The 20,840-nt window shown below is 44.0% G+C and overlaps 1 long non-coding RNA gene across 1 annotated transcript in view; it reads left to right on the top strand.

The window, feature by feature from the left end:
- LOC144265703 (uncharacterized) overlaps nucleotides 1-20,840 on the top strand; it is an 86,331-nt gene that overhangs the window by 4,868 nt on the left and 60,623 nt on the right. The window lies entirely within an intron of this gene.

Raw genomic sequence — 20,840 nt, 5'->3', positions numbered from 1 at the left:
GACTAGATGACTCCTGAGTCCCTTCCAACTCTGATATTCTATGAAACACACAACAAAATTAGGAGCAGTGGTCACATTGGAAAGCTCAGAGCTAATCTGATATGGAGTCAAGCCTTAAAAATAAAGGTGTGATGCACTAAGATGAAATGAGCGATAAGGGGTGTTGTGCTGACAAGGTGTAAGAACCCTGGAATTTTTGTGCAGATTTGCATAGTGCAAGTTACCTAGGTTTTCTTGTTTTGTTTGGTGGTTCATGCTCTGCAGAAATGGGTTTGTGCATGCATTTTTTTTTTTTAAACTAAGATGTATTTACTAGGAATAATCCGTTTGGCTCACATTAACCTCCTCCTACAGGACTTTGGCAAAGTACTCCAATACATTAATTTACTCTGGACAGCTGTGCCTCTTGAGTGATTGATGGTCTTGGGGCTCTGCCACATTACACAGGCAGCTATGCAACTTGTCATGGGATGCAGTGTGTTGTTAGCTGATCACCCCTGTTGTAAGATCAGAGTTGGAACAATAAGGGAGAAAGTTCAGAAGAGGTTTAGGTTTGAACATGAAGTGTACTTTCTGGGTTTCATATTTATTGCACCTTAGAGACTAACCAATTTATTTGTAGCTCACGAAAGCTTATGCTCAAATAAATTGGTTAGTCTCTAAGGTGCCACAAGTACTCCTTTTCTTTTTTGCAAATACAGACTAAGACAAATGTTACTCTGAAACCTATATTTATTGCAGAGGTTTTGAACTAATTCAGTTGACACTAACTTATCAAAAATCTCACTGCATTTCCTATCGTGCAGTCAATTCAAAAGTACAAAACACACAGTACTATCCATAGGGAAGCAGTTCTCAAACTGTGGGCTGGGACCCCAAAGTGGGTCATGACCCCATTATAATGGGGTTATCAGGGCTGGCATTAGACTTGCTGGGGCCCGGGATCAAAGCCCGAACCCCACTGCCTGGGGTGGCTGGGCTCAGGCTACACGTCTGCCGCCTGGGGCTGAAGCCCTTGGGCTTTGGCTATGGCCCCCCGCCTGGCAGGGCTCAGACTTCCGCTTTGGCCCCCTACCTGGGGTGGCAGGCTCGGGCGGGCTCAGGCTTCAGTCCCCCATCCTGGGGTCATATAATTTTTGTTGTCAGAAGGGAATCGTGGTGCAATGAAGTTTGAGAACCCCTACCATAGAGGATAGTTCCTCTGTTTTCACAGTGCCAGTAGTGAGGTGTCGTGTTACTTGGGCCATTTCTATGCTACAGGGACCACTGAGCCATAGGTATAGTGCTATAGCTATGCCAGCCCAACCTCACAGTGTAGACAGAGCCTACTCCAACAAAAGGGATTTTTCTGTTGGCCTAGGAACACCACCTCCCTGAGTAAGGGTAAATAGGTCAACGGAAAAATTCTTCCATTGATCTAGCTATGTCTAGACCAGGGGTGAAGATTTTTCAAATCCATGAGCATTGCAGGGATGTCGACTCCTAGACCAGGCCTAAATCTTCCTTACCTTCACAAACTATATTGCAGATAATTTCCTAGTACACCATGAGGTGTGATCATGAAGAACAGTTATTACCCTTGTAAAATAAATGGAACAAAATCCCTTATGGGAGGCAGTATCCTAGCATGCTCACTAATTTGCAGCATTAATCTCCCCACAAATGTGCCTCAGCCCTGCCCTGGAGAGACTACCTCTATGAATGGGGTTTAGTCTTACTAATTCGCAAAATTTAATTTATAATGAGTCTACTGGTCATTAATGTGAATTATCAACAATCTACCAATCCCACACAAGAATTTTTTACCTTATACAGTCCACAGTGGCTGTCCTGGGTGACTCTGCTCTCTGTCAGGACTTTCAAGCTATGACATTAGAAAAGAAATTTGCAATAATTTTGAATTAGAGAATAAATGTCAATTTGCTGTTGGTGAAAAGTGCTGGACTGAAAACCCTGGAAACTAGGCAGTCTTGTTATCCACAGCACACTTACAGTAGCAACTCCTCCCAATATTGCCCCACTAATGTGCCTCAGCCTTCCCACGGAGAGACCCCCTTTAAGAATAGGTTTCAGTCTCCTTGGCCCATAGAATACCATGTCTTTAGCTGGGACTGCCCATAAGTGAGACAATAGTGATGAGGTTTATGTAATGGAGACCTTTGTCAGCTAAGGACAGGACTGAGATCCTAACTCATTTCACCCAGAGTGAGATTAAGTGTCTGATGGAAGCACGCTGCAAGATCTTCCATCAGAAGAATGAGATCTGCCTTTCAGTGAGAGATGACCCTTCATTGCAAAGAGAGAAGTTGTTTGGAGGCTGAGCTTTGGGTTGACCCATTCAAGAGAAAGGGGTTCATAGAGCTTGTAATCCACTCCTGAAAAATCAGATCCCAATCTAAACGTCCACAAAATTCAGAAGGGGTTGGCTCAGATTCATCTTTATTTTAAATTAATCCGGAATGAAGGCCTCTCCCTGTAAAGGAGTACAACATGTAAGTTTTATTGTTTTGGCACCATTAAAATCTCAGGGGCATTCATCGCTTTTAGATGCTTCCTCAGGGGGGTTAAAACCAGTTGTGTTCAGGTTTCTTTTGCAGATTCCCAAACCTCAGGGTCTGCAGAAGCTGCTGTGAGACGAATTTACCAACAGAGGGCGCGGAATCCCTGCTATATTCCTGCAGGCCCACGAAAAGCCATGGTGCACTTGCAGCCTAATTTGGAGTTTTAGTGCGAACTGACCCAGTGGAACATACCAAAGGGGGAAGCAGGGAGAATAGACTCAAGCACAGAGACCTTGGCAGACTGAAAAACACAACAGGATGGGATTCAAAAGGAGAGTGAATTGCTTGGCAGCCCTGTTTTTCAGGGGCTAAGTAGACTGCTCTTCAAAGTTCACTATGGGACAAGGTCTAACCCGGTATGGTTTAAAAAACAAAATTTCACCATTTTTATATCTGGTGGAAAAGGACAATAAACTGCTTTTCAAAATGTCATTTTGCAGATCAGCTCCTTAGGACTCTACAGCAGCTGCTGCGTCGGCCACATATAAGCCCTGAAATATAGTAACAAAGTCATTACCAACGATGGCTGTCTGTTTGGTCATGTAAGTGAAATGAGTGTAGTGGATCTCAGTCTAGTTCCTAGCAGTCCAAGTGTTTACATCCTGCCAATTGACACTAATTGGCATCTTTCTGGCCATCTCAGCACAGAGACCAAGAACTGAATAGGTCATGGGGAATGAAGCACTCTTACTACTAAAGGGGCTCCCTTGGGGTCAGAATTAGGCACATTGGCCAGAAATGGTGTGGAAGAAGCTTACCCTGGCTCTGTTTGTGTCACATTTATTCCCTAGATAATACCAGCTTCTTGGGCTGTCAATTAGCACTAAAGTAAATAAATAAAGTCTTAACTTGTATCTGGCCGTCTCTCCACCATAAGTATGGCACTTACCCCATTCTACCCCAAAAAACCCCAACCCAGCCAAACTCCACCAAAATAAAACAACAACCCTGACATTAAGCAACCTAAAAACAAACCAAAATGAAATGAAAAAAAAAAATCTAAAAAAAATTCAGGGTGTGGGTGTTGGTGGCCTGGGATATACAGGAGGTCAGAGTGGTTCTAAACCAGTGATACACACACCCCTGGAGGTACACAGAGGTCTTCCAGAGGGTACATCAACTCATGTAGATACTTGCTTAGTTGTACAACAGGTTACATAAAAAGCACTAGCAAAATCAGTACAAACTAAAATTTCATACAGACAATGACTTGTTTATATTGCTCTATATTCTATACACTGAAATGTAATATTAATATTCCAATTGATTTATTTTATAATTATATGGTAAAAATGAGAAAGTAAGCAATTTTTCAGTACTAGTGTGCGGTGACACTTTTGTATTTTCATGTCTGATTTTATAAGCAAATAGTTTAAGTGATGTGAAACTTGGGGGTATGCAAGACAAATGAGACTCCTGAAAGGGGCACAGTAGTCTGGAAAGGTTGAGAGCCACCGGACTAGATGATCTAGTGGTCCTTTCTGGCCTTAAACTCTTGGACTCTAAAACCACAACCTCTACCCCATGCAGAGTTTTTACTCTGAAAAGGGAGAAGTGCTAGACTCTCCATGAAGAAAAGTAGAGACTTAGCTATTGATTTTATGTGTGTAGAGACATTGCAATGAGAAGTAGCAGTATAAAACCCTAAGATAGATAACTTCCATAGCTCTCAGGGACAAACCACATTCTGTCATTCAAGAAGCAAACTCTTCTCTTAGTGCGCACACAACATGTCCCTACTGAAATGCATAACACACCTGTTGCTGTACTTGCAAGGTATTTCTTACTCTAACTCTATATAAGGTGTTTCTAACTCTATATGGATGTGACATGACGCTCAAGGGTGCTTTTCCATTTGTATCAGCTTTTTCCATTTTAACTTCGTGCTGGCCCTTCCTGCTCAGTCCCTGTCACTTTTTGATACAGGTCTGTATTCCACTAGTTTTCAGAACTACTAAACCCCAACAAAGTTCCAGATGTCCTGTTCCAGGCCTCCTATCCAGGGCTGTAAGTGGGGTCTGAGGAACTGGGGAGAGGACACAGTTATCCTTGTTAAAATTAGGTCATTACTTTAATAAGCAGCATCCAGTGCATGGACAAAAGAGAAGAGAAGCAAAGCCCTCTAGGGGGAACTGTTTACCATCTGAGTACATGCTAAAGGGTTATTAAGAGCACTTCCCACAGAGCAGGCAGGAAAGCCCAGTAAGGGTGGCCGAAGGACCGGTGGCCATTAGGTACCTGCTGCAGAGGACAATGAGATGGGGTAAATTTCCTCAGACAAATAGCATCTGATTATAACCACTTTGGTAGTTTTTCTCGGCTGACTTTTTTTCCAGTGTCAGTTTTCTAATTCATTTAATAGCTTGTCATACTTTCTGTGAGAGACTGGGCAAAACTGTGGGATCTGTATGACTGTTTGCAGACTGAGGGCCTGCTTTTCAAAGGCGCTGAACATCCCCAATGCCCATTGACTAACACCATGTCAGTCACACAGGAAAAGGGAAATTAAATGTCCTTAGCATTTTCTTGTATATCTTGGTTCCCTAAGAAGGGTTTAAACCCCAGTCCTCTGTAGCTAATTGGCATAGGCAGTCTGTGGAATTCCTTGACACAGAAAGTCATATAATGAAGTATAGGTTTGATTTTTAAGAGGGCTAGATAATTCTATGTCCAATAACAACTAGAGACATACTAAAAACTAGAACCTTCAATCCAAAACACCTTTACAGTTCAGAAGGGGAAGGGAAATGGATTCAGACTCCTGCATTCAACCTACCCTTACAATTTTGGATGTGGATCAGACCAAAACAAAAAGAGATTAGTTTTCCATTTCTTGTTCTGATGTTGCTAAAATCCTGAAGATTTAGCTGACACCACACGATTTTTGAAATTGACGCTGAATAAGTAGTAGTTCTGCAGGTAAACCAATGATCAGCTTCAGGGCACGAGCCGATTGCCTGTGGAGACAGGAAGGAATTGTCCTCTGCACAGTACTCCACAGATCACCAAGAATATGACAGGGTGCTTTAACCTCCCTTTTAAGGATCCAATAGTATCAGCCTGTGCTAGAGGCAGAATCCTAGATCAGATGGACCAATGTTCTGATCCATAAGGACAAATACATTTACTCCTTAGTACAAAACTAACACTAGTAATAGTACATGCTGAGAAAATAGCAGGTTCTCCTCACATTGTAAATCCTGTATGACCTTCAGCAGTGTATTGGAAGCCATCCCAAAGCCAAGGTGTTTGTACAAAGATAGTAAGTACATCTCATCATCATTTGTACACACACACACGTAGATTTCATTTCTATGCAGTGCTGGTTAAAATCCCACCCTGCACCTCTTACCCCCACTCCTGTAGTTATTTATATCTGTCAATTTCTTGTTTCCTTCTTAATTTTGCTCCTCCCTACCCTAAGAAGGAAGTCCATGAGAGGTTTCACTATAACACACTGTTACTCCTGCTGGAATTCTGCACCACCGCACACTGCAGAATTAATGTTCCCCGCAGAATTTTATTTTTTCCTGCAGTATTTCCCCTCAGTATTTCACCCTGGCACGGGTGGCTGGGACTTCCACCAACAGCCCCGGGTAGCTGACAGTGGGAGTCCCAGTTGCCTGGGGCTCACAGTAGGAGCATGATTATATGGTGTTATTTTGAGAAATAAAATAGCAGAATTTCAAAATATTGAGCGCAGAATGTTTAATTTTTTGGTGCAGAATTCCCCTAGGAGTATTGCTACAGCTGACAAAGTTTGCTGCTCTCAGTGCTTCCTCATGCTAACTGATCCTGGAGTGGGACTATGTGGGACTAAGGAAAGAAACAGTGGTGGAAAGAGGAGAGGGCAAGGGAGGCACTGGCTTTAGCTCTGAGACAACTACTGTGAAGATCTTTGTTTTAGGCCTGATGCACTGTTTGTATTAGCTCAGTACTATGTTTCTATTTGTTTATTGGTTTCTTCCCTTTTTGGCCTTACTTCTCCTCAGCCTGGCTTCACTGTTCTCAAGTAGCATAAACAGTGCTGTCTGTCTAAAGGTCTAAAGGGGCTGTCTAAAGGTTGTCTCTGCTAAGTGCTGTAAGAGAAGGATGTGGGTCATTTCAGGACAACACATGGAAATTAAACCAAGAACCCTTCTGTGACAGGGTGCTATCAGCAGCACCCTGATCACTGACCTTGCTGCAGCCTGGAGAAGGCTGCAGGCCCAGTCAATGGAATTACTGTTTGGTGGGGGATTGTGAGCATCTGGGTGACAATCACTGGGCTAACAAGGTAATTGGGGAGAATATAAAGGGAGGAAATAGGAAGCTTAAGAGGAGCTTGGGCTGGGGAGTGAGGGCTGCAGGGAAGCCTGTCTTTGCTATAAGCCTGTGTTGCACAAAATGGTTATGTAAAAGGGAAATAAATGGTGAAAGATAAACAGCCTGAAGTACATTTGTGACTGTGAAACCATCTGAACTGACTGGGCAATGAGGTTCAGCAGGTAGTGATGGAGGCATCCAGTGACACCTTCCTTAACCTGGGGCCTTAAATATTAGTATCCATGGTTCACAGAAATCACAGCCTAGAAAAAATAAGATCACTTGCCCATTCAGGACATTACAGGAGAATCATACTTTCAATACAGTTGTCCTACACCTCGCAAGACCAATATTACAAGAGTCCCAAATTATCTTTGGGAATACAATCATCAACACGCTGGGATGTGTGGTGTCAGCACATGGCATTGCAACACAAACGTAAGAGCAAGCAGCCACTGAGCAGGCTTCTCCCACACAGCTCTGCTGATGTACATTACTCTGGCCAGCAGCACCCAGTTCCACCGATGTACTTTCTGCACCACCCCAGACAACTACTATGCTGAATCCCCCCTACCCCACCACCACCACTGCCCTCAGTCCTGGCCTTGACAACTCTCTGCCATACCTGTCCTGTGAATCCTTTGTGCATGGTGTAACCAATTAGTCCTGCCTTGAATGCAGGGGACTGAACTAGATGACCTCTCGAGGTCCCTTCCAGTCCTACGATTCTATGATGCTGTTGCCTGTGACAGAGGGAGATTTGACGGATTCGATGATCTAGCTCCATTCTAGTCCTATGCTGTTATATTCTTATGCAACATTCACTCGTTGTTTTGTGACATATAGTTACCCTCTTGACTGAGGACACCAAACTCATGTCACTTGTGCCTTGAACATCTTCACATACCCCCTCAAAACTCTCCTTTGACAAGTTAGGCTGCTAGTGTGCTGATACCACTGCTTATCGTGCTGACCAGTATTGCCTCATTGTTTACTTAAACTTCCCAATCTGTCTATCACTTGTCTTATAATTAGATTGCAAGCGCCTTTGGGCAGGAACCATCTTTTCCCCCTCTATTTGTAGAGCACCTAGCACAATGTGGTCCTGGTCTACAACTAGGGCCCCAAGGTGCTTTAGTAATCCAAATAATAAAAATTCCTAGAGGCAAGAGGCAGTATAAATCTAATGAGCCATCTCTTTCCTGCTCAGGTGTGTTGAGCTTCTCCCCTGAACTAAATGAAATCCTCAGCTGGAAACACCCTCCGCATAACCCTGTCACAGCAATTTTCCAGCCTTGGCTTCTTTCTGCAGGGAGTTCACAAGGGCTAGTGATCTTCATTTGTCCTTTTCCCCACCCCATTCCCACCATCTTGTACAAGAACTTCAACAATGTTGTCTTGAAAACCTCCATATTTGGTCCTAGTTACATTGGTTATCTTATGTAACTACCAGTTCACTCAGGAAACAGCCTAAGAGTCTGTGGGACAAGACCAGATTTTCAGCATTGTCAGTCATTGTTGACCTGTGTAGCACTGCCAGCCAGTTCCATAAAATACTGTAGTCACATTCAGCTGATTGATATTAGATTTTTCTGCACAAGGCATGGTCCCAACAAAAAAACACCTCAGTATTTTGGGAACATTATCTCCATGTCAGCTTCCTGAGAATACTTGAGGGAAACTACTGCTGTCCGGCTGCTCAGGAAGGTGAATTAAGGATTGCTTAATGGGTTGACTGGCGCAGCTCCTGAAATCAGATTGGCAGAGGCCCCTCTCTACCACTTCAACTCAGATAGCAACATTAGAAAGAAGGGCATCTATGTTCCAGAAATCAAATCACAGCCCTGAAGAGGACACTCCAAGATGCATTTGAAGGTTAGACCCCCACGTCCCAGGTCCCTGCAACCCAAAGGACCCCATGACACTCAGATTCCAGCACTGAAGAGGACCCTGCTACAGGTCTATACAGCCAGTCATTACGTTTTCAAAATAAAAGAAGGCAAAGCTGCTAAAGGATAGTGGGTAGGCGCCTCATTTCCTTCCTATCTGGAAAGGCTACTGTAACACCCAACTGCCTCACAAACATTAATTAATTGAGCCTCACAACACAACCATAATGTTACAATGAGGAAACTGAGGCAAGCAAAATTAAGTGACTTGCTAAAGGTCACACAGAAAGTTCGTGGCCAATGTGGAAACTGAACTCATGTCTCTGTTGTTCCAATTCAGTGCCACAACTGCAAGATCATCCTTCACTAGAACTGAGTTGGGCCCCATTGTCTTAACAAACAAATGAAAACTGAGACCTACAATTTGGAGCAGAAGCAACTAAAGCGATAAGAAGATATAGACTTTTTGCTTTTACCTGTTAAATTCATGAGCAGTAGTAGAAGTGTATTCGTGGGTAGTCGCTGATATTTTGCTTACGAGCCCTGGACACACCTCTTGTTTTACTTTTGCCATCCTGGTGCTCCAGGGAAAGTCCTGTTCCTTTTCATGTTTGTGTAGTTTGACAGGTTTCTTCATTAAAACTAGATGGTGTCATGCACCTGATAGAGGAGTCTGTGTGACAATCTCACACATACTCCCTTAACAGGAAGCATCCCTCTGCATTTGGTTAGTGTCATATGGGCACTGCACTGAGGTATTAAAGAGGAACACATGAACTGGTTATTAATCCTAGTAATGTAGTGATCACCACAAGATTTGAGAATATTTAGAAAAGCTAGAGTTACCGTTGGCAAATCCAATTCCCCCTAAACCTGTAGGAGTTTGTATTAGGCTAAGTAAAGAAATGGCAGATAGCTTTTGGCAAACCCCAGTCTTTCTTTAAGTACTTAGTCTCATTACTGACTACAGCACATTTGGTCACTTTAACTGTACAATGTTTACTGAACTGTTTTGAAACCTAAGCAGTGATGAATTTTGAAGACCTTGACAGTAGTTTTCAACATCATTAACAGTTTCTAAAACTTTAAAGATTTTCTTAAAACTTTACATAAAAGGCTACTTGATTGCTCACTGATCTGGATGTGAGGGATCTTGCCGGTCCTCCAAGGGATTCCAGTCCCAATGATGATACCACCTCCAAAACTCAAATCCTAAAGACAACAGGGGACTCTGCAGAGATAAAATCCCGATTTTGGACAGCAGTCTATGAACTCCAATCCCAAGGTGTCTGGGAATGTTTGAAACCTCACGTTCCAACACCAGTAAAGGTCCCATTGCAACTCAACACCCACTACTCTAGGCAGGATCCTTAGTCTACAAAATGCAAATCTCTACTCCTTTATGTTTAAAATCCTGTTGACATGCATTGTACCATTTTACAAATGTATTAAATGTAGTGGTGGCAGCCAAACATGTTGTCCATTTCCATAAAGAACGGTAAAGTGAATTTGGTGCTCATAAATCAGGTCAGGGAACCAAAGTCCCCTGTTTATCCCCAGTTCAGGTACATCATGACCTGTCAGAGTGGAAGCTTCCCCAACACTGCCCTAAAAATGTGACTCAATTTTGAACTGGAAGGTCACCACTGGGGTGTAAGAAGTTTGTTCAGTCTCTAACTACTTCTGTCCAAGGTGCCTCTGGTAAGACTTCAAATGAGGAGGCTGGTTTGTATCTGTTGTAACAGTGTTTTTTGTGATACGGATATTGTTCAATAGGAACAGAGACCCAACTCAGTTCACATCTGCCATTTGAACAACTGTCACAGAGTGACTGGATGGCCACCACCTTGGCTGACACACTCGGGACTGAACTGCGGACCTCCAGAGCTAAAAGCATACGAGGTGCTGCTGCTTGAGATAAAGTACTCTAGATGGGGCTGTAGCAGACTCACACCCTCTGCAGATCAAGCACAGAGGGGGACTTGTAACACATACTCACTAGTGGTCAATGACCTGTAGCCACTACTAATCTGAGATGGATTAGGTTTAGTGGTTTACAGGTGAAATGCTCTATATCCCATTCCCACAGCCATCTAGTCCCTCTCCAGTCATTTTACTATACACTGTGCAAGTGTCCTGCTCATCCTTGACTTAACTAAACATTTAAACCTGCCTTTCCAAAAGCTTAGGTTCTCTTCCTTTCTTAAAAGTTCTGTGATAAATTGCCACAAGAGACTGAAGAGGACAGTCTCTGAAGGCTGCACACATTAAACCTCACACTAGAAGCTTATACATTATCATTATATATATCACCGCCTTTGCTTTCTGAGGTCAGTTTTAGCTGCAACCCAATCTTGGGTCAACAGTGCCCCCAAATTTTGATGGCCTTTGTGAAGTGGTTCTCAGTCCAGTTCTCTGTGGAGAGGTGTGCATATCGCAAAATCTACCAGCACTATTGTCAGCAGAGAAGCCATGGAGACTTATCCTCCCACATGTAGAACTGGACTCTTCATGTCAGGGGAGAGAGGGAGAGGACGAACGAGCACATTGGCAGGCAGCATGGGAAGGCTAGTCCAGCCCTTGCCCATGGATAGGATGTGATTTCTTTGCCCCCATCTCAATTTGACATCATTCACAATTTCTAAATTCAGGCACACAACAGTTTTCAATCACAGAAAGATAGACACAACCAGAAGATGATCATGTTCAGAGAGCCAGTGTGGACATCAAGCTTTGCAAACTAAATCTCCTGGTTAGCTCTCTGTGACCCTCCCTGGATGCAGAGAGAATGATGCCCCATGTCTGAAAATGATACCTCCCTGATCTTTCAGAAAGCAGCCAAGTCTGATCAAGCTAGTTGTGATCTGTTTAAAAGAGTAGCACTCCGTTTTAAACCACTCCAAATCTCTTTTGCGTCACTAACCTTTGAATCAGGAATTCAGCTAAATGACTATAGTTGCTTGACTCCCGCAAGGGAAACAGAATCGTCTATCACTTACACGATCTCCAAGCAAGGAAAGCATGGGAGCAGGAAGCCTTCTGGGACACACTAGGAGTCATCATTTTGCTTCATAATTCCACCTTTCATCCCCTGAGGTCCAAACCACTGGGAAAGACAGAGAAGGAGACCACTACGGGCATCTCCCCAGACGCCAGTGCAAGCTAAAATGCTCTCCCCACACAGAGAACACGCTGGGAGGCTTTCAAACCGAAACAAGGGGAAAAGCACAGGTGCTCCCATGATTAGGCAGCCAAGGCCCCCCTCTCCACTCCCAAAATAATCACAATTATTTAAAGAGAAGTTTCTAGGAGGGGAGGACGTCACTAAATGTCACTTACGAGTTTCACCCCTTTGGCTCCATTCTTTATTCTCATTTAATAATACACCCAGCACAAACGTCTCCAGTTGCTATGGTGGCTAAAGGGACAGTACCAAAATAAAAAAAAATATGCAATAAAAATGTCACTCGTGTGGTCCTTATACCACCACTATGGATTATTAAAATGGACAAAAGGTTAAGAGTATCATTTGTTTTTCCACCAGAGTTGACTCTGATATTTGCAATCTGCTTGGATAGTGAAATCTGTCAGCTTCACTTCTATTCAATTTCACTGCGAGACTAATCTATTGTGAGGCTTTCATTTTATTTACAAAACACTTATAATTGAAACTTAACACAAAAATTCCATATAAGCTTTTCTATCATACTACAGTTATGTAAGAAAAACAGACACATTAAAATTGACAATATCCCTCTGTTTTACACCCCACTTTCAAACAAACAAAAAAAAGCAAGCAAGAGAATATTTGCCTGGATATCTTGGACAATCAGAATAGCTGTGCTGTGTTTGTCCTCAGTGCTCCCATAGCATTTTGAGTCCTTATGCCAGCCAGTGAACAACGGGTCACACACATCATTGTTCTTGTTCAATAAAGAGGTGTTAAAACCTCAGTGACAAACAAAGGGCATCTGGGAGATTTAACATATCCTTGTCATTAACAGGTAGGGTAAATATACACTAGCAACCAAAGTTTGCTCTGTCAAGCAGGTTTAAATACAAAGTGATTCCATAGAAATCAATGGAGGTATCATAGAATATCAGGGTTGGAAGGGATCTCAGAAGGTCATCTAGTCCAACCCCCTCCTCAAAGCAGGACCAATCCCCAACTAAATCATCCCAGCCAGGGCTTTGTCAAGCCTGACCTTAAAAAAAACTCAAAAGAAGGAGATTCCACCACCTCCCAAGGTAACGCATTCCAGTGTTTCACCACCCTCCTAGTGAAAAAGTTTTTCCTAATATCCAACCTAAACCTCCCCCACTGCAACTTGAGACCATTACTCCTTGTTCTGTCATCAGCTACCATTGAGAACAGTCTAGATCCATCCTCTTTGGAACGCCCTTCAGGTAGTTGAAAGCAGCTATCAAATCCCCCCTCATTCTTCTCTTCCGCAGACTAAACAATCCCAGTTCCCTCAGCCCCTCCTCATAAGTCATGTGTTCCAGTCCCCTAATCATTTTTGTTGCCCTCCGCTGAACGTTTTCCAATTTTTCCACATCCTTCTTGTAGTGTGGGGCCCAAAACTGGACACAGTACTCCAGATGAGGCCTCACCAATGTCGAATAGAGGGGAACGATCACATCCCTCGATCTGCTGGCAATGCCCCTATGTATACATCCCAAAATGCCATTGGCCTTCTTGGCAACAAGGGCACACTGTTGACTCACATCCAGCTTCTCGTCCACTGTAACCCCTAGGTCCTTTTCTGCAGAACTGTTGCTGAGCCACTTGGTCCCTAGTCTGTAGCGGTGCATGGGATTCTTCCGTCCTAAGTGCAGGACTCTGCATTTATCCTTGTTGAACCTCATCAGATTTCTTTTGGCCCAATCCTCCAATTTGTCTAGGTCCCTCTGTATCCTCTCCCTACCCTCCAGCGTATCTACCTCTCCTCCCAGTTTAGTGTCATCTGCAAACTTGCTGAGGGTGCAATCCACACTATCCTCCAGATCATTTATGAAGATATTGAACAAAACTGGCCCCAGGACCGACCCTTGGGGCACTCCACTTGATACCGGCTGCCAACTAGACATGGAGCCATTGATCACTACCCGTTGAGCCCAACAATCTAGCCAACTTTCTATCCACCTTAGAGTCCATTCATCCGGGTACTCCATTCTAAGGGAGGCAAACTTGGCCCTTTATTTCCAGTACCCTGTTTCCAGAAACTCTATTGCTACTTTCATTTTCCTCTTACTGCCCCTCTGTCTAGAGGTGGTTATGGAGCATGGAGGGTCATTTTTATGGATGAGTGATATCTGGTGGTTTGAAGTTTGGTTCAGACAAGCACCAAAGTCCTGATGCTTCTCTGAAACTCTGGGAGCGGTTATCAGCCATATTAGTAGATGAAATTTAGCTCTGTGCAGGAGACCAGCCTATGCACTGACCAACTTCTATGTCACCAAGGCTTAATTCTGATTTTCAGCTTAGTGTCTGAAAAGTACTTTAAGATTCTCCAGTGGAAATTGCTACAGAAGACCAAAGGAGTAGCACTGTCATGATAAGAGCGACAGAAGAGCCAGTCTCTGTGGGACAAAGGGGAATCTGGGCCCCCAACCACCCATCCCATTTTCATGGGGCAATCCTAATGCTGACAGGCAGGGCTTGCAGGCTGGGAAAGTCCCAAAATGCCTTTGGGGCTGAGGTACCACCATCAAAACATGGCATTTACATATTCTATGTCCAGAAGAGAAGTTGAAAAAGGTGACACCTCACGTCTGGCAAGAGGGTCAATTGGGAAGGTGCATTTATCACATTAGGTAAGACTTGAATATAAGCCTCTTCCAAGCTGTCCCAGACCCATGCATAGAACAGCAGGATACAGCTTCTCCTGGCACCCAGCTAGTTAGCCTATTTCATCCCAAGTGACACTCTGTTCCCCTGAGGGACACAGCTCCTCTGCTTTCTTCTAAATATTTAGCTGTGCAAGTTTGTGCTGCAAGACTCAGGAATGTCTCGAGATGGAAGAAGGAAATGGGGTTGCCTGGAGCTGGGCCCAACATTTCTCTGGCAAATTCACTTCAGATAAAACAAAACATTTACAGACATAAATAAGAGACGGGAGACTGGGGTGGGGGGTGGGGGTGGGAGCCCAAATGTGTCAGCTGCTGTGTCCAGCTTTAGTTCAAAACATAAAAATTAAGGGAAGGAGGAGGGGAGAAAACGATACATAGAAAAGAATGTAAAAAGCTGTGGATGCCAGCACAAGCTCAAACCCGCCAGCAAGACAAATGCAAACTAACAGGTATAAGCATGTTGCCTTATATGGGAAATTTTTCTGCTGCATTTGGCCCTGTTTATAGGAATTCTCTCTTAGTTTCAATGTAACCACATGTCACTGTCTCCGGTCTCCAATACTGGACAGCTCAATGTGAGGAGCCTGGGCCTGCAAAGTTTACCTCAACAGTGACTTTCATAAGAGTGTTCCTCATCTCCCATAAACCATAACACTGCGAATGGAGGCCTAGAACGATCAGACCAAGGGAGGCCAGCTTCCAGAGCTGATATTCGTGTTATAGTAACTTGAAAAAATAAATAATTAATAATAATAATAATATTTACTAATGGTTTAGGGTAAACAGAAGGTGCTCCACCCCCTCCTGCAGGTGGGAAGGGGAACTCAGTCTCCATCCTTCCTTTGAACCTTGGTCTCCCTGTTGAGATGGCCCACAAGAGTAGCAGTTGTGATGATGGCTTTTGGGATGGGGACACCTGGCTTCTCAAAACCACTGATAAAATGTCAGATGGTAACTTGCTCACTACTGACCCTTGGAGGATTCAAACTAGAGTTTGAATTATTAGAGTTAAAGGGTCCATTATCCTTTCCCAGTCCCCTGAGCCATCCAGCACCTTCAGTGAGTCAAGGTGAAAAGTACATCCAGGAAGCAAGTAGGCTGATACTCTATCATTTGTATAAAAAATTTAATGAGCAAATCAGCCATATTCCTATTAAAAAGCAGTAACTATAACAGATTGCTGTAGTGATCATTCCTAAGGATAGACGAATTGCTGATAAAATACAGTCTTCCTCTACCTATGTTATACTGGGACAGAAATACCAATCCAGAAAAGTCCAGCATACTCAGTGGAATATCATGAATTCAGCTACAAGACAGAAAGCAAGGAGCAGGAATAAGTGGATGTTTTCAACGTGGAAGGAGGTAAATAGTGAAGTACTCCAATGATCTGAATTTGAACAGGTGTTACTTAATGATATGAAGCCAGGAAGATTGTAAGGAGCCTCAGAAGGCCCGCCAATGAGGCAATTGGGCAACATGAGAACAGATAAAATTTAGCAGAGAAAAGTGCAGAGTAATATCCACTTTGAACTATTCATGCACATTGATGGTTTGTAAATGAAATATAACCACTCCTGAGACGAGATCCAGGCATCACTGTGGATATCTCAATGAAAATATCAGCTCAGTTCTTAGCCGTAGTAAAAAAAAAACAAGCAAGCAAGCTTAGGAATACATACAATGCTGAAAATATTATAAAACCATTTTGTAAATTTTGATATATCCTCATCTAGAATGTTGTGTTCAGTTTTGGTCAACTCATCTCAAGAAGGATATAGCAGAAAAATAGAAAAAGGGCAACAAAAATTATTAGAGGCTTGGAAAGACTCCCATATGAAAAGAGATATTAAAAGATTTGAATTGTTTAGTTTATAAAGGAAGTGAATAAAAGGGGATATAATGGGGTATCCACAATAAGCCTTGCTGTAGACAAGGTCAGTTAAGCACACCTACTTACCCTTTATTTTAATGCAAGAACAAGAGGGCACCCAATTAAATAGAAAAGATAAGAAATTTAAAACTGATAAAAGGATTTTTCCTGCTCACAGAGCACATAATTCACCTGTGGAACTTCCAGTCACAAAATATTGAAGTAAATTATTACCATTTGTTATTTTTGTGATGCACAGATTTGTGCTAGGGACTTCACAGTAACTAGAAAGACAGTCTCTACTTCAGAGAGCTTACAGTCTAAAGAAAAATGCTTAGTATGATTTAAAAAAATCTGTTAGGCATTTGTATAATAGCAAAAATAACATTGCAGCATGAATTAGGAAGAAACTTCCCCTGCAGGCATAGTTTTGCCTACATGGGAGTTTTACATCATCCTCTGAAGCAGCAGATACCAGTCATTGCTACAGACAGGATACTGGAGTAAATTAACCATTGGTCTGATCTAGTACGGCAATTACTATGTTCAATTCCCACCAGAGCAGCAACACAGAGCAATAGTTTGGTATAGTCATGATGGGCATTTGGATTTCTAGCACAGCTTTACTGAATGAAATCCATGTTTCCTTCCTCAATTCCTATGCCTTTGATTTTCACTTATCTTCCTCCCACTGATCAATATGAGCTGCAAAATCTGCTAATATCTGAGCAGAGCTTTGTCCATGACAGCATTTGCACAGCTGTACCTGCTGTAGCCTGGTAATGCTGTCCCCTACCTGTCTCCCCAGAAGCACAACGGTTTGCAGGATCCCATTATCTACTCCACACATTATGAGGAGACTCAGCCCCACAAGTCAGATCCATCAAAGGGCAGCATTTTTGATTGCTGAGTTTTAATAAACAAATGGCATTTTCTATTCACTATTTAGCTACTTTGGCATTTTAAAGAATAGCTCAGATCATAATGATGAAATTTCTGCATTCACAGTAAACTGGCACCAACAAAGAGGATAATAGTCATATAAATTAGTCTAGGAACAGGGAGCCAAGCTGGGGAATATGCACTTATTAGAACAATCACAGAGCTTCAGAGAAGGAATTGAGGATGCGTGCAGGGGAGTGATGATTGTGGGGGAAATCACTGAAACAGTCAGCCCAGCACACAGCTGCAGTAACAAAAGCATGAACCAGATACAAGACCATACAAATACAGGCAGAGAATATGAACTAGAAGCAATGATCCTGGGATTGCATAAGGCACTGGGAGCTGACATCAATAGAGTTACACCAAGGATGCATTGGGCCACTGTGCATGCCACTCAACCTCTTCAAAATTCATTTCTTCAGCGACCTTTTTCCAAACAAATTACATTTATGAACAAAAATTCCCAGTGCACTTGGGAGAAAAGATTATGCCTGGTCTCTTACCCATTCATTTAGATTACAGGCCATTTGAGAGTAGGGAGCTTGTCTTTCCCGTTTTATTGTATAGCACAGAGTACACTGACTAATCAATAAAAAACTAACACTATGTTGTAATTTAGCCCAGCAGCTGGGTGAAACCTTCCTAACAGAACTTGGAACCATTTGAAGCTCAGCAGGTTTGCGATTTTGTTACAAACCTGAAGCTCAAGCCAGGTGTGCTTAATGTAAGCGGGGAAATAGTCCTGCTCTTGTGAGGAACTTTCCTGGCTTCTGCACTACCCCGGTGAAGTGGGCTAGCAAAAGGATCTGAGTCCTTGTTCCCACTTCCTTTACCCAGTGGCCTCCCTGCCCTTGAGGACTCCTCTTTCACTCTCCTGTCTGGCAGAGTCCTCGTAACCCCAACAAGGCTGGGCCCAGGATTCCTGGGGGGCTCGACCCCCAACCCTGCTGTGGTCACCTCGGACAGGGGTGCTAGGGTGTCCCCACTCTGGGGTACTCTCTCTGCACTGGGCACTTCTCTGACCCACTGACCATTACATACAAGTTAAAGCAAATGCAAGTTATTTAATCAACAATTAATTTTAAAAAGAATAAGCAAAAATGGGAAAGGTTAAAGGAAACACATCACGCTGCTCTGTGGCAGGGAACATCACAAACAGTGTCTCTGGAACATCAGGGCAGTCCACAGTCTGTTCCTTGTAAGTCCCAGGCCTTCTTCTCAGGCCCTGGCTGTGCTGCAGTGATGCTGTGGGTTGGACGCTCGCTCTGGTGGTGGCCACACGTTCTCAGGCTCTAAGTGGTAGGACCCCTCTTCCCAGTAACACCCCTGCCCTGTCGGGGTGACGATCCAAGCCTGGCCTGCAGAGACTCTTGGCTGAGGCATCTCCCTGAACTGGCCCCGCTGCCCAGGGTCCCCCTAGGTCTCCCTAGCTGCTCACCGCACCCAGCTCCAGACTGCTCCAGCCTCAGCTGCACCACTCTGTCTCTGCACTGCCGCTGCTCTGCCTCCAGCTCCCTGGGCTGCTTCTTTGGCCCCTCTGGCTCTGGTTGCTACAGCTCTGCTCCCAGAACAGGTCTGCTCTGCAGGCTGCTTCTGTGACTCTGCTCCCAGCACTGACCGGCTTCCTGGGCTGCTTTTCTGGCCTCTCTGGCTCTGGTTGCTGCAGTTGTCCTCCCAGGGCAAGTCTGCTCTCTCTGGGCTGTGCCTCTGGCTTTGGGGCTGCAGCTCTGCTCCCAGGACAGGGTCTGCTCTCTCTGGGCTGCTTTTCTGGTCCCTCTGGATCTGGCACAGCTCTGCTCCCCAGCTTAGCTTGGGCCCCTGCTTTCCCCTTAGCTCAGCCCCACTCTGTCTGACCCAGGCAAATCCAGCTCACACGGAGAATGGGACCTCCCTGGCCTCCTGACTCTCTGATTAGCCTGCCCGCCCTGTCATTCAGGCTCACCTGGAACATTGGCCTCTCCCCATTGTTCCTGAGGGCTGTCAGTCTCAGGGTCCTGATTCCCCATCGACCCTTCCCCCTTTTTAGTACTGGGAGCTAGCAACTAAAACACCCCCACTGAATGTTAGTAACGGGGCAACAGTCCCCTTACATTAAGTTCACAAACTTTTTGCCAGGGTTGGATCAAGTTTTGATCAAGCCTCACTGTTCTGGGTAGACAATGTGCAGAGCCAAGAGGTTTGGCCTGAATTTTGCTTTGGGTACTTAACTTTGGGGGATAGGATGGGTGTTCAAACTTGACACTCAATGCAAACCTCAACAGAAGCAAAAGTGGAACGTGGATGGCACACCCTGCAGGGATAGTGAACATCCACGTGATCAGAACATCCAGAGGTGTTTTGATCTCTGCTCCCATTTCTGTGTAAGGACTAGTCAGGAGTAGATCTGGAACTTTCTTTCAGACAGCTACCTGAAAGTCTGGATCCTGACCACAAGCAGAGATGGGGCCCAAACCAAACATCATAATATCAAGACTTCCGTAATGAAGCCAAATCAAAACCCTGGAGGAGGAGTTGAACTTTGCCACTCAGGCCCATCTCGGTCTGTTCTGAACCTGTGTGGCCTAGAGTACTCAGGCTGGAAAACCTATAAGATCCTAGAGTACTCAGGTTGGAAAACCTGAGATTACTCCATATTTCCTGCTCCTGCCTGGGAATATTGTAGAAAGGGCCTATTGTGTGGGATTTCGGGGCGGCAGTTTAGATCTCTGAAGATATGGGGACATTAAGAATAAACATTTAAAAAATCAAGGGGAAAAAAAGTGAACTGAACTTTTTCAAACCTCAGAGAAAATTTTGTTCAGTTCAAGCTTTGGGCCAAGATCCCAGTGATCAAAACCATTGGCTTATGCCTGTTTATTCTCATATATCGCACAATCCCATCTTAGAGAGTGTGGGAACTCTTTAGCAGGTTTATTACAGACTCACACCAAACTGGGCACTAAGACAAAGGATAATACATTCAATGGAGAAGATTTGTAACAGGAGGGTGAGTTTGAAGTGTTGTCATCCTGGGTCAGGTGGAGTGTATCACAGCATAAACAAAGAGCAGATGGGGCCAGACCAGCAGGACACGAGAATTGTCCAGCTGCACGTTTAAAGAGAGCCAGGAAGTCAGTGACAGTTGTTGGTCCCCAGAGTACGTGCCAAAAACTCAGCCTAATCACCCCAGCTCTCCTGCCATTGGGCCAGATGCCTGAAAGAGGGAGCTGTGTAAGCTGAATTTGACCCTTTTGTCACCCCTCTTTCTCTTTGGCCAAACAGCGCGGGAAAAGTGTTTCCTTTTCTCAACCTTCTGTAAGACTTGGAATGGCCTCTTCCCTGTTCCAGCCGTTCCTTCCCTCCCCTTCCCTGCTCATTCTTAGGGCTTTTAGTTTGAGTTTACTGTTGCCATGCAGAAAAAGTTTTGTCTGAAAG

This window comes from Eretmochelys imbricata, chromosome 6, assembly GCF_965152235.1.
Source record: "Eretmochelys imbricata isolate rEreImb1 chromosome 6, rEreImb1.hap1, whole genome shotgun sequence".
In the NCBI taxonomy this organism is placed as follows: Eukaryota; Metazoa; Chordata; order Testudines; family Cheloniidae; genus Eretmochelys; species Eretmochelys imbricata.
The sequence above is the reverse complement of the archived record's forward strand: the minus strand, read 5'-3'. Positions and strand labels throughout refer to the sequence as shown.